Here is a 14,372-nt window from a genome sequence, read left to right on the forward strand (position 1 = left end):
TTTTCATGGAGTGGAAGGGCCGACGATTTTTTCTCTCTATTTTCTATTTTATTAGTGCGCGCAGATGCATCTCGGTACCTGCTTGGTGAATTACTGTGAATATGTGCTGCACTACCAACCATCGTATCTGCTCCACCTGTCGCAGGTGCATGGTACCTGCAGACAAATATGTACCGAAAAAAAAAAAGAAAACGCGAATTCTCGGTTTTCATTGTTGTTTTCAAAGTTAGCTGTTGAGATCTGAGAGGGACGTCAGAGTGCCTCTTAAGGTGAGAAATAGCTAGCACGGACTCGGTGCTGCTAAGAGCTGGATGCCGGCGACGTTTTGAGGAGCAGGTGACCATAAATCTAAGGCACCCTTCGTGGCACCCAACACATGACAGGAACAGTCCATTACTTAAAGGGCCCCTGTAACACCATTTATGAAAGAGGTACAATACATATCTTAATAATGGACACCTCCTCACGAATCTTTTACACCAAAGCGTCTTCGAATTAGCGCCTTTTTTTCACTGTGTGATCAGCAAGCCTTTGGTGCCGCTGCCCACGCTTACGACCATCTTCTCCTTTTATTTGTCTTACTGTATTGAAAACTGTGCACCGTGGCCACGTGGAAGGACGCGCTGATGCGCTCCATACTCCACCGATCATTACCCCGTGCTTTTGTATAAGTGAAGTGTACTAGAAGATGGTACTGTTTTCAGGGGAGGCACGCGCCATGCATTGCCGTGAGGCGGAAAGTGCGGAAAGGTCCGGCACTTGGGTGCCAACCCATGCGACAGCAGCGCCGCCGCCAACATCTGCCGACCCGTCGCTCATTCCAGCTGTTGTGAGTTGTGCTTGATGTACGCCGCTAGCGCGTAAGTCGAAGTTTGTGTAGTTTGTGTTTCACAGCGTAAGCTGTTATGGGCTCATTCCAATAGCCGTTTTGGTTCACGATGGTGTTCGCCGCCGCCGCCGCCGCCGCCGCCGCCGCCACCGATGGCGTTCGGCGATTGTAACCGCTATCGCTGGAAATACGAAAAAGTACCCGGTTCCCGCCGGGACCAAACCCGCGCCCGCTGCTTGGGAGCCAGATACTCTACCACTGAGCCATGCAAGCGTTTGCGATGGGGCACCGGAAAAATGCGCTTTAAACGCAGGCGCAGAGTATCCGAGCCTCCACCAGTATGATGGCGCCATCTAGTTAAGGCGCCTGCAAACGCAGCGTGCGCTTGCGCAGACGACGAGATGCCATTCAGACGAGGCGCGCAATAAAAAAAAAGCGCGATCCCCAGCTTCCGCCAGTATGGTGGCGCCATCTAGTTAAGGTGCCTGCAAACGTCACAGGCCTGCGCGGCCAGGCATCATTGGGCACAGCAGACTGCTGTGCAGAGAGCATTACAAGCCGCAGCTCGCCGTCGACGCCGGGCTGGCAGTTCAGATCGTTCTCGTCAAAACGAGGCGATGACACTTTGTGGCGAAGACCCTGGTGTGCGTGGTGCTGAAAATGGAGCTACTCTGAGCCGCTCCACTAGCTGTGACTGTGCTGCGTGTGCCGCGCAGGCGTGTGACTTATTTTAGTTTATGTTGTTTGTGTAGTTCAAACGGCGCTATATTTAAAATACAGGCTTGATTTTACCTGTGGTATTCCAGTTTGAAGTAAACACAGTGGTTGTCACCGTAATATAAAGAGCTGACTGTGCCTAAATAATTACTTAATTATTCAATTAATTTTAATTATCCAATTGAGAAATAACTGAAGTAATTCAAACTTGTGAGCGATAAATAGTTATTCATTGATTAATTAAAAATTATTGTACTGTTGGTTTGTATTACTCATCATCATCATCATCATCAGCCTATATTTATGTCCACTGCAGGACGAAGTCCTCTCCCTGCGATCTCCAACTACCCCTGTCTTGCGCTAGCTGATTCCAACTTACGCCTGCAAATTTCCTAACTTCATCACTCCACCTAGTTTTCTGCCCTCCTCGACTGCGCTTCCCTTCTCTTGGTATCCATTCTGTAACCCTAATGGTCCACCGGTTATCCATCCTACGCATTACATGACCTGCCCAGGTTCACTTTTCCCGCTTAATTTCAACTTGAATATCAGCTATTCCCGTTTGTTCTCTGATCCACGCCGCTCTCTTCCTGTCTCTTAACGTTAGGCCTAACATTTTTTGTTCCATCTCTCTTTGTACGGTCCCTAACTTGTTCTCGAGTTTCTTTTTTAACCTCAAAGTTTCTGCCCTATATTACAGGTTGTATGAGTAATACAGGTTGTATTACTCATACAACCTGTATTACCTAAATAATTGAGTAATTAGGTGAAGAGTCATTTCATAATTAATTACTTTTGCTGTCACCAATATATTGTCGATCCTGTGACTTTTAAAAATAAAAGTAGCCAGTCTCTTTGCATAATATTGATGAATTGTTTCAGTGATATCTGCATACGAAGGAGTAGTTTTTCACTGATACATTTTTTCATGTGTCACACATAATTGTAAAAATTGCATGGCCATTCCACAGTTGTTCTCTCTGCATTTCCAAGATGCTCTCTAACGGATCCTGTCTCAGCAAGGATGCCGTCGAAGCAGGGACGTGTTAGCATTGATGTGTTAGCATTGACACTTAAAAATCACACTCTTAAGGTGGCGGTCCCACTCCGGCGGCACGAGCCCCCCGTTTTCAGTACTTTTGGAGCAACCGTGGCGGCTCTTCTACTTAGGATATGAAGTTGTCGTATAAACCATAAAAAGCTTAATTCTTGTAGATTCCAACTATATATAATATAAAGAAATTGATTGGTGTGATTTAGAAATAAATGTTCAAGAACAAGCATGAGATACATGATTTTTGCGAACTGTACGTGTCTCAGTTGTGACCATATTTAGAAGAAACTACCGCACTTACTGCATTGCGGCTTGCTCTGTAGCTTTAGGACATATTTATCTAGTTCCTAGACATAGAAAAATAATTTTGAATTTTTACTTTTTGGATAACTTGCTTTTGAAAATGGCCAAATATTGCAATCTTCTGTGGTAACAGCCCGGCAACTACATGCTCAAGGAAGCTAAATTTTGGATAAAGTAGAGTTCAAGGAATTTACATTTAGGACGCAAAATTTCATTCATGTAACTTTGTTAGTTTTTCTAATAATGCGGCCGAAATTAAGCAATATTTAGAATTCCGGTTTTATTTTTGCTCATTTTTGCGGGAAGGTAATAAAGCTAAGAAGCTGCACTTTAAACCTAATAAAGGTACATCAATGAAATTTTGCGTCCTAAATGGGAATTCCTTGAACTCTACTTTATCTAAAATTTAGCTTCCTTGAGCATGTAGTTGCCGGGCTGTTACCACAGAAGATTGCAATATTTGGCCATTTTCAAAAGCAAAGTTATCCAAAAAGTAAAAATTCAAAATTATTTTTCTATGTCTAGGAACTAGATAAATATGTCCTAAAGCTACAGAGCAAGCCGCAATGCAGTAAGTGCGGTAGTTTCTTCTAAATATGGTCACAACTGAGACACGTACAGTTCGCAAAAACCATGTATCTTATGCTTGTTCTTGAACATTTATTTCTAAATCACATTAATCAATTTTCTTATATTATGTATAGTTGGAATCTACAAGAATTAAGCTTTTTATGGTATATACCACAACTTTATATCCCAAGTAAAAGAGCAGCCACGGTTACCCGAAAAGTACTGAAAACGGGGGGCTCGAGCCGCCGGAGTGGGACCACCACCTTATGCGTGATGTATGCAAAGCGCCGTAGCGCATCGGAAGCGGTGCATGATGCAACAGCCCACGGCCTGGTGGCGCTATCTCGTGACTTTCGAAATGAAGTGCGGTAGCCGTGAGTCCTCCCTGAACACACTACTCCGTATTCTAGTACACTTTAGTATAAGCATAAGCATAACGCGACTACGAGTTGTGCCGTTCATCTCGGAGTCAATTTCGCTGTCCGTCGTGATGGTACTACGGTTTTCGAACACCAGTTATGACACCATCGCCCCACCAGTGATGACACTTCTTCGCTTTTGTTTTATGGGAGTAGCAAGTGGCTATCGCGTTTACTTTTACGTAAAGGTTCCATAAAATATAAAAATTGCGCGAGCTTTGAAAAGGTAAAGGAAATGACAGTCTTCTGAGTGAAAATACTGGCTACCTGTTGGAGTTCCCAAGTCAGCAAGCCACCCAAAAAACCAAATAACGTGCATTCTAGTCACCAAAGTACAAGAAAACACACACCTACCGAGCAATATGAAAAGTTAGTCAGACGATAGATGGCAGCACAAAAATAGCGGCCTATATAAGGGCAGAGAAAGATTAAGAGCCTCTGTCTGGTTACATTATACAAAAAAAGCGTTAAGGGCTGAGTGAAATGGCCAGGCGGAGGGCACAAGCCTCGCAGGCGCACAGGCGTGTAGGAGCGAGACGAGAGGCAAGAGCTAACTACGATCAGGGCAATTACAGCCCTTTTGGGTACAAACTTATATACGCAAATTATACGTTTATTCAATTGCAAGATATTTGATGTTAAGGTGATGCGAACCAGCAATCCGACGACCCGAGCAACCTAACGGTTCCAATTTCCCAGATGCACGGACTCCATCGAGGCCCCCGCGCGCTCTCCTCCCTCAGGCCTGCGTGCTGTACCGACCCCCTTCCTCTCGTCCACCTTCCGCCACACCTTTTCCTGCAGCCTTTTACATCAAATGCACTAGAAGCTGCAAGCATACGCTGCCACGTCTCTTGATGGATGTCACGAGGGAAAGAGTGAAGGTGACACAGAGCAGGCGGGACAGATGCCGGCAATCTGTGAATTGAACACGCAGTCAGATTGCATGGCAGATCCCGCGTGCCCGCGGTTAGGGATGACCTCCGAAGTCCTGGCGAGTTTACAGGCATGTGGTTTCGCATACCGATTTTCGCCGTAAACGAAGAGGGTGTGATTACTTGGAAGCACACAATTAGAGGGGCGAGCCCAGGGCAGGTCCGCTGGTAACGGTAATGGAGTGTTCGACTTCATTTACGCCCAGGCAAATGCCCTACCTGACAAGTGGTAGCTCCTTCCTTAACTTTTAATTATTCCAAACCATGCATACACCATGACGGGAGCATAGTCAATTGAAGATCAATACGATCAGCGACTATTTTACATTTTCGATAGCTACTCTCATGCGTGCCACACTTTAAGGCAAGTCATCAAGAATATACGCCAAGTGTCGCAAAACTCTTTCTGCTTTGCTAGACATAGTCACGTTTAGTAGTTGGGGCCATCAACAACCACTGGTCCCAGCGGCTGCGAGCTGGAAAGTAACATTATTTCCATAAAAGAACGTCGTTTTTCGCATTTACCTAAACACGCAGGCAACAAACCAGAAATGTACCGAAAAAATAGGTTCTGAGCAGATTGCTTTTTGCGGCCCAATAAATTGTTTCGCATTGCATGCATATACATTGAAGTAATGGTTGTCCACGGAAAATGGTCTAAATTTCGTGTTATTTTGCACCCATAAAATTCCCTTATACGTTGGCTGCTGTGGAGGAGCTTAAGGTAAAGAGCACCTCGACTAATCCCTTTCTCTATGTTATGCAGCAATAAATAGTGGAATAAATAAGAATGCTAACGCAAATAAACATGAAATGAAACAAATGAAAATAACAATATCGCAACAGAGAGTTCAGTGAGGTTGGTCCATGGTGCTACCCGAATAATAAATTAGTTAACGATGAACTAATAATGTAGATTGGAAAAGATTTCGGTGGTTTTACATATATCAATGACTGCGCTTCCAGCTCAATGTGGGAGTGCGCCTTGAAACGAGCATAACGTTGCTCAAAGATTGCTGTCTTCATAAAACAGTGATAATGCTAAGCAGAAAAGCGTATGAAACACCTGTTCGTGAGCACAACCGTCTCAGTTGTTTCGGACAAATCCTATAACCAAGCATTTTGGTAACGGCAGATTACACTATATAAAAGCGTGATTGTCATTTCACTAATTCGATTGCGGCAGCGAGGCCTATTGTGTTTTCGCAGTCACTCTATTTAGTTCACCTATTAGACACAGTGAGTGTAAATAAAATATTACAAATAAAGTTTCGGTAATTAAAGCTCCTGATGTTTGTCACCCTGTAAACAGATCTGAACCATTAATAGCGCTTTCTGTCTATATAGGTCCCGCCCTTACAACCTTTCGGGTGTAAGGGCCGGTGTGAGTTCTAGACCGACTTACACCCTTAAGGACGCTTAAGAGTGTAAAATGATTTATAGTGCACCTGGTGATTTACCGGGCAAATTCGAGCATATTATCCCTAATTTCGTGGTATAAAGTTTGCAACAAGGGACGAAATGCACAGTGGTAAGACGGAGTCACTTACTCAACTAAGGTTGAGCGTATCTAGTCTTTATGACATTGTGAAAAAAAGTCACAGTTTCGTTCGAAAGGCGAAGCATCGTTTGCGATAGCAAATTAGTGGTCAGCTATGCAAAGTAAGCATAGTAGTTTTATCGGCCGTAAAAACTTGCAAACATAGGCACGCTAACTAAATTAAGAAGCACGGTGCCACGCGCGCACAAGCAAACATGAGCGCATCTCACTCGATGACCGCGGAAACTAGCTTCGTATCGGCACTCGCATCAACGCGATCTGAGCCGCGAAAACATAAGGAGGGTGGACTCTGCTCTCGTCGCAGATGGCTTTCAAGATACAGCCGCGCGGGCGGCCGCTCGTGGCGCTGAAAGCGCCACGAGCGGAGAATCGAGAACCGCCGAGAGTCGAGAATCGAAGACCCTTTTGTGGCAGCGCTCCATGTTTTATTAACTGTATTTAGAAACATTTTGGTGCTTGTAGGCGGCGCTAGCTATTCCACTTCTCTGACATAATAATTGTGCTCAAAACAATAGATATATTACAAACGGCGATGAGAAATAAATGCAGTAACATCATTTCTAAATTTCACACACCAAACGTACCTGAGAGGTCGAAAAGGTTAACGTTTTTTTTTTTTTTTTTTTTTGCTGGGGGGGGGGGGGGGGGAGCAGGCGCCGGAACACTTGCGCTCACGGACGCAGGAGCTGCGGAAACAACAAAATGTGCGATTGCAGATGAACTAGAAGAACAACATGAATAATAAGAACGACATGAAAGACCCCATCATCAGATTTATTAACTTTTTTTTTATATTCTCTGATTCTTGTAGACAGTATATTTTGGGCACATATTGTAGTGTGTTCTAAGGCACTTGTTCTCTTTACTTAGCACTTGCCTTTTTAAACTTTCAGCCGTTCTTAGCCTATTTATTCCAGTACTGGCTTTAGCATCGCCTCAGTCAAAATAGAGGACCAAAAAGACGCTAGTCGAGCGGCACGATGCCTCTCTGGAACGCAAGAAACGCATGTGTCACGCGCGCTGCGGTGTTCGCAGCTACCACTTTTCGTCTTCCCTCCTGCAAAAATAGGAGCCTCTCTGTTATCGGCATCACCGGCAGCCCCGAAAATGTGTTTACATTTTTGTAAATCACGAGGCACAAACATCGAAGGGCTTCTTCATTGCTGCTCTTTCTTCCTTACGTTTTCTTTTTCTTTTCGTTTTATGGAACACGACTGAAGGCCTAAACACCAGACTGGCCAGGAATTTATTATCATCGGCTTGATGCATGAGAGTGAAGAGACCCAGCGCTCGCTCCACTCTTTGTCAGCACGCCACGGAAGAGTTATGACAATCGAGCCGAGAATATCTAAAGCAGCCTCGAGGACATCCGGTCTAGAGACGATATTTACGGTGCTGTAAATAAAACGCAAGAGGAGTATTTAGTGCTGCCTGACCAGAACTTCACTCTAATTACTACGCGCTCTCATCTGCGGTCGAGCACAATTAATGCTGTTATTTGAGCTGTTCAGGGGCACCACGCAAAATATATTCTATTACTCAGTGAAAATTTAGGGTTGAGAATGTGTGATGGAAAATAGTAACAATGAGCGAGACGAAAGCGAAGGTGTCAGTCAGCCACGGACAGTTCCTCAAAAAATGAATCTTTTAAATGCCGGGATGGCCTCAGTATATTCACGATGTATGCCTAAACCCGACAGGTCGAGGGCGACGCCGTCACGTCGCGTCTATAAAGCGAACATCATTATTAAGGCGAAAGCCTTATATGCCTCATTGTTAAGTCGACCGTCAATGTCCTTTAACGAAAACGCGGCGACGACACGAAAGGTACAAACACTATCATCATCAATGGTTCATGCTCCCGTAAGCACTCATACCACCGTAAGCAAGCAAGAAGAGTGATAAAACGAATTAAGGTGGATGATAAAGCGAAATAAACTGGATGGATACGCGACTTAAGATTGACAATAAAGCGAATTCAGTGGATGACTAGGTGAGTTAAGAGGGATGATCAAGTGAATTAAGTGGATGACTCAGACGAGTTAAACGCAATAGAATTAAGATTGATGACCTAGCGATTTAAGAGGATGACTCATGGGATTAAGATGATGACGAAGCGAATTAGACTAATCTAGTGAAGAGGATGAGTAAGCGAATTAAGAGGATGACTGAGCGTATTAGGAGGGATGACTAAACGAAGTAGACAAAGCGAACTAAGGGGGATGACTAAGCGAAATAAGAGGTTGAGTAAACGAAACAAGAGGGATGACTAAGCAAAGTAGACTAAGCGAATTAAGAGGTTGAGTAAACGAATTAAGAGAGATCACTAAGCGAAGTAGACTAAGCGAATTAAAGGTAGAGTGTACGTCATGTGTCCGCCTTTAATGCATCGGCACTTGGGCTTTCGCCTTCAAGTCGTCTTAGGTATAACATAAGATACCCTGTGAACTTTTGAATCAATGAAAACAAAAGACATTCGCTCAATGCAAATGCAAAAAGCCATAAATGCGGTTAGGCTAATACGTTGTGTCAATTAGTTCGTGTGGGACCGCTGTTAACCGTGCAGCTTTCTTTCTTTAAATGTAAGCACAATCATGGTAAAAATAAACAAAAAGAACATTCTCTTTGTCTGAGCAAATTTTTGACTATTGTACTACACTGACATGTGTGACTTTAGTTCATAACTCCACAGAAAAAAAAAACTATCCTATATGTAGTCTAATCCAGTTATTCGTTTCTCAAAAGAATTGAACCTTTTATTGGCTGCCATTTCGCTATAATATTTGCAACAAAGTATGTATGAACCTGCGTTGCATTATTTTACATGCTTGTTAGCCTTAATATCAGTGTCAGCCCTATATATTGTTACGTGGTAGCGCAGTAGGCAAGTTATTCACAAGGTGTATTTACAGGGGGTAGACATAGAGAAACATATAGGTATGTATAGGTACGTAGGTATGTTTCTCTATGGGGTAGGAAGCACTGGCCAACATGGAAGCCAGCCGACATCAAACACGGCCCGTCGTCGTCTTCAGAGCAGCCAGATACCGGTTACGGGTACGTCCAACTACATCGAAGTGTCAACAGAATCTTCTTCGAATAGCACGTAGCATGACCCCCGGCGGCAGAAGCGCCGGCCCGGCGCCACTAAGGACCCGCAGCAGAGGAAGGCTGGTAATACTTGAGTCGCGAAACGTGGACGACGTCGCTGGACAACGGAACAGAAGATGTAGTCGGACTGGCGGACACAATCTCGTGCGTGACAGTCAGTCACTTGTCGAAGGACGCTGAATGGGCCCGTGCAGCGAGGGAGGGGCTTTTCAGAAACGCCCACACGTCGGGAGGGTGTCCAAAGTAGCACGAGGACACCCGAAGCAAAACGTTCGTCGCGGTGTCGCTGGTCGTAAAGGCGCTTCTGATATTCTTGGGGAGCAGCAAGTCTGCTACGGGCTATCTGCCCCGCGTAATCTGCCCGAGCAATGGCGTCGCGTGCATATTCACTTGTCGAAATGGCAGGGGAAGGAGGAAATGTGTCCAATGGTAAAGTTGGTTCACGTCCGAACAAAAGGTAAAATGGAGAATATCCAGCAGTGTCGTGGCGGGAGGAATCATATGCGAACGTCACGTATGGCAGTGCAAGGTCCCAATCACGATGGTCAGTCAACACGTACTTGGAAAGCATATCTGTTTAAGACCGATTCAAGCACTCGATGAGCCCGTTCGTCTGGGAATGGTAGGACGTGGTGATCTTGTGCTGTGTGGAGCAGGAGCGCAGGATGTCGCCGATGACTTTCGACAGGCAGGTACGGCCTCGATCAGTCAGCAATTGACGTGGGGCACCGTGGACTAAAATTACGTCACGGAGGAGAACGTCCGACACGTTTGTGTATATCTATAGCACAGCTGGTCGCCAGCGCTCGCGTCATTGCGTAGCGCGTCGCGTAATCGGTAGCGACGGCAACCCACTTGTTACCTGAAGCAGACGTATAAAAGGGTCCGAGAAGGTACAAACCTACACGGAAGATGGGCTCAGGGGGGACGTCGATGGGCTGGAGAAGATGGGCACGCAGCAATATGTCCAATGTGAAATAGTGATCACTTCTATAGAGATCTCTAATTACCGCCATTCTTTGTCCGTGTCCTCGCCTCTGCTGGCACGCTCATTATTACGGCAGCATGGATAGTGGTCACCGAATTAACTCTGTTCATGTATGTCTTCGAGCACGTGTTTAGTTAGTCAGCGAATTTTTACTGTGATTTATACTGTCCATAAATCTAAGAGCCTACCTTTGTGTATTATTTGAATACTTTGTTATCGCTGTCAGTGCCTTGCCCTTCAGGTGAAAATGCGACTTTTCATCAAAAATGACTCAAAGAATAATATTTTATTGGAATAAACCTACGCAGGAGGTGCTTCCGTTTTCAAAATGACACGCTTGCCTTCAAGTGACTCCACATATTCTATTGCATAGGACAGTGTTCTCAAACTGCGGGTCTTAAACCCCTTTTTCTGGAGGTCAGGGAGAGTCCATCAATGTATGTACATTCTGCTCGCCAGAAGAGAGATTAATTTGCAGTCTCGGCGCCCATACTCTTTCGACGCCGTTTTCATTATGAGTGATATAAGCATATATGTCACCCCTGATATGATGTTTATTATGCAGAGTGTAATATTAGTTTTGGTCACAAGATCGGCAGCGAACCGGCAAGACAAACGAAGGTCTAAACCTTGGTCGCCATTAAGAAGGCTTCATCTAACACGGCATCCCAACTGAAGCAGTCAGTTTTGTCTCACTGAAACTAGAATTGTAGTTCAGCAAACGTGTCTTTATAAAGAAAGCAAATGCGTCCCTCTCATTAAAATACATGAATAAATCACTCCTTGTAAAGGAACATCAACAAGTATTTTCGGTAGGGCTGTCTGATGCGATGCGAGTCTTTTGAGTGAATTAGCATGTAAATATATCTGGCGTTGGTGAAAAAAAATTAAATTTTAGAAGGCTTAAAAAAGGGGGGAGGGGGGTCATGTTCTGTTTAGTACTACTAAAAGGGGTCACGTACTGGAAAAGCTTGAGAATCACTTCACTGGCATAGTAAATTAGCTGTATGAATGAACTGACTGACCAATAACTAAATGATTCTGACAGAATCATTTCAATGTTCAAAACGTAAACTTTTTTCTGAAGCGTTAGTGGCGCCATGCCCTGCGTTCAATGAGCAGTAGCTTGGTATAAATAACATCCACTTGAGCAATGGATATAAGCAAGTTCATAATACCATGTCGGTCTCCCTCTGCCCTTGATCCTCTTATCTTTTTTCTTCCTCCTCTGCTGTCCTGGTCGTTTGCTAATGTTTTTGCTCTTCCTTCGCAAAACGCCAAGTACGAGGTGGGCAGGTCCAGCCGTACTAGCCCACCTTCTTGCCCACCTTCAGCCGGAGTGTCCCACTGTGGTGTGCCTCGTAATCATATCGTGGTTCTGGGAAGTAAAATCCCAACATTTATTCTAAAAGTATTTAAAAAGTCGCAGTTTCGCCGGATAGGCGAAGTAGTGATTGCGATAGCAAATTAGTAAACAGCTATACAAAGTAACGATAGTAGTTTTATCAGCCGTATAAACTTGTAAACATTTTCTTACTAACTAAATTAACAATCGTGGTGTCACTGGCGCACAGGCAAACGTGAACACATTTCACTCGATGACCGCGCGCACTCTGGATCCAGAAAGCGTGGCAGCAGCAGCGAGCGAATTGACCTTCGTGCTGCCTCTCGCCTCAACGCTAACTAAGCGGCAAGAACACAGCTCACAACAAGCCATCAGCACTCGGCGCACTCTGTCCCCATCGCAGATCGTTTTCAAGATAGGGCCCGCGCGGCCGCGTCATACGCAGCCGCCGGCGGGGTAAATCCCCCCCCCCCTCCCTCCCGCCTTGCGCGCGACGGAAGACTGCAGTGCTTCCTCCTCGCTTTCCTCTCTTGCGCGCGCGGGATTGAGCCACCATCGTCGGCTCACCCTGGCACGCTTTCACTCGCACATGCAGCATATAGCGCGAGGCGACGATGTTATCGCCCTTGGACTTCATACGGAACATCACGGCAGCGCCGACGGCGGCAACAATGGCAGAAATGCGCCTGGAAGTTCCATATAATTGGTATCACAATATAATGTCTGCAAAATCAGAGGGAAAAAAGGGAAATTATTTGTTCCTTTTGTTGGCAGGTTTCCGACAGATGGTGCTCAAGCTAAGTTTGAAATGAAGCTAACGACAAATTTGTCAAAACAAAACAAATGTCGAATAGAAACGCAGAGGATACAGTTTCAAAATCTGGTAGCTTGTTAGTAGCTTATAGCGGTGTGCTCATTTACGATGGGTACAATTGCGGCGAGGTGGTGCTGGGACGTCCCGTTAGAAATGCATCAGATCACGCCACCTTGTGACGTGCGCTCCCTGCTACGAAACTGTATGTGATATAGCACATTGAAAAGTTTTACAGCGTAAGCTGTTATGGGCTCATTCCAATAGCCGTTTCTGGTCGCGATGATGCCGCCGCCGCCCCGTAACCGCTATCGCCGGAAATGCCAAAAAAGTACCCTCTCTCCGCCGGGATCGAGCCCAGGCCCACTGCGTGGGAGTCGGATACTTTACCAGTTAGCCACGCAAGCGCTTGCTATCAGGCAGAAGAAAAATTCCCTTTATACGCGCCCTATAGACCGGCGCGCAGGCGCAGACCACCCGAGCCTCCGCCAATATGGTGGCGCCATCAAGTTAACGTGCCTGCAACCGCCGCGTGCGACGAGATGCGATCCAGACGCGATGCGATTCAGACGAGGCGCGCAATCAACGCTATCCCGATGTTAGATGTGCGCCACGTATTCTGGTTACCACTTCGGTACACGTATGGCGTCTCCTCGCAAGGTACGAAACGCTGCTGAAGAAGCGAATCGTAGAGCTGGGTGCGCGGCTACAACCAGGCATCATCGGGCTCAGCAGACTGCTGTGCAAAGAGCATTACAACCGCAGCTCACCGTCGCCGGGCGGACAGTTCAGATCGTTCGCGTCAAAATCAAGGCGAAGACGCTTTGCCGCGAAGACCTTGTTGTGTGTGGTGCCGAAATTGGAGCTACTCTTGCGTCACTCAAGCAGCTTACGCTGTGACTGTGCTGCGCGTGCCGCGCAGTCCTGTGACTTTTTTTTCACAATAGCTGGGCCCTGCCAGGCTATCGGATTGCACCAATTAATTGGTTTCTCTTCCATAAGAACAGAAAACAAGGATTCGAACACAAAATATTGGACAATGCTACTTTCAGACCACATGAGTGCAACTCCATAAACATTACGAGTTAATCAGGGGCAACAGCGGTCGTGCTCAGAGAGACCTCTTGCAGATACGTAGCCTTTCCTCGCGTCACGCGTATATAGTGCGAATTTACATGGGGGGAGGCGAAATGAACGCGGCGGGTAAATTTACCTACTTTCTTTGGCGAGTCGGAACAATTTGTTTTACCTTCAAGTGAATAGATTCACTGATAGCAAAGCCCTTGTCTCATTAACATGTCATCGCACAGGCGCTAATAATGCCCTTCCGCACAATAATTAGTCTGATTCACTCACAAAACCTGTGCTTTATGCATTCTCTACTTTCGCTTTACCCCAATCCTGGGGTCAGTGAACGCCATTTTCTTGCTTATGAGGAGAAGCAGGCATGTCAGATCAGTGCCGTGCTTGTACGTATAGAAAGCTAGGGTTAGGGGCATGCTCATACTGCATGACCGGCTGGACCCCGGCCGCAGTGCGTTATCAGGGTGTAACATTTGTGCAAACGTCTCTGCACAGAGGTGGACGTGACCGTGTCCGCCTATGCTGTAGTAGCCCAAATGGTTTGCAGCAGAAAGCATTCTGAATGCTGTAGTAGCACACACACGCATCCGCACGCACACATACTGGAAGACAGTAGACAGAACCTTGTTGTCTCTGTTGTACCGCC

Source organism: Dermacentor silvarum, chromosome 6 (genome assembly GCF_013339745.2).
Source record: "Dermacentor silvarum isolate Dsil-2018 chromosome 6, BIME_Dsil_1.4, whole genome shotgun sequence".
Classification (NCBI taxonomy): Eukaryota; Metazoa; Arthropoda; class Arachnida; order Ixodida; family Ixodidae; genus Dermacentor; species Dermacentor silvarum.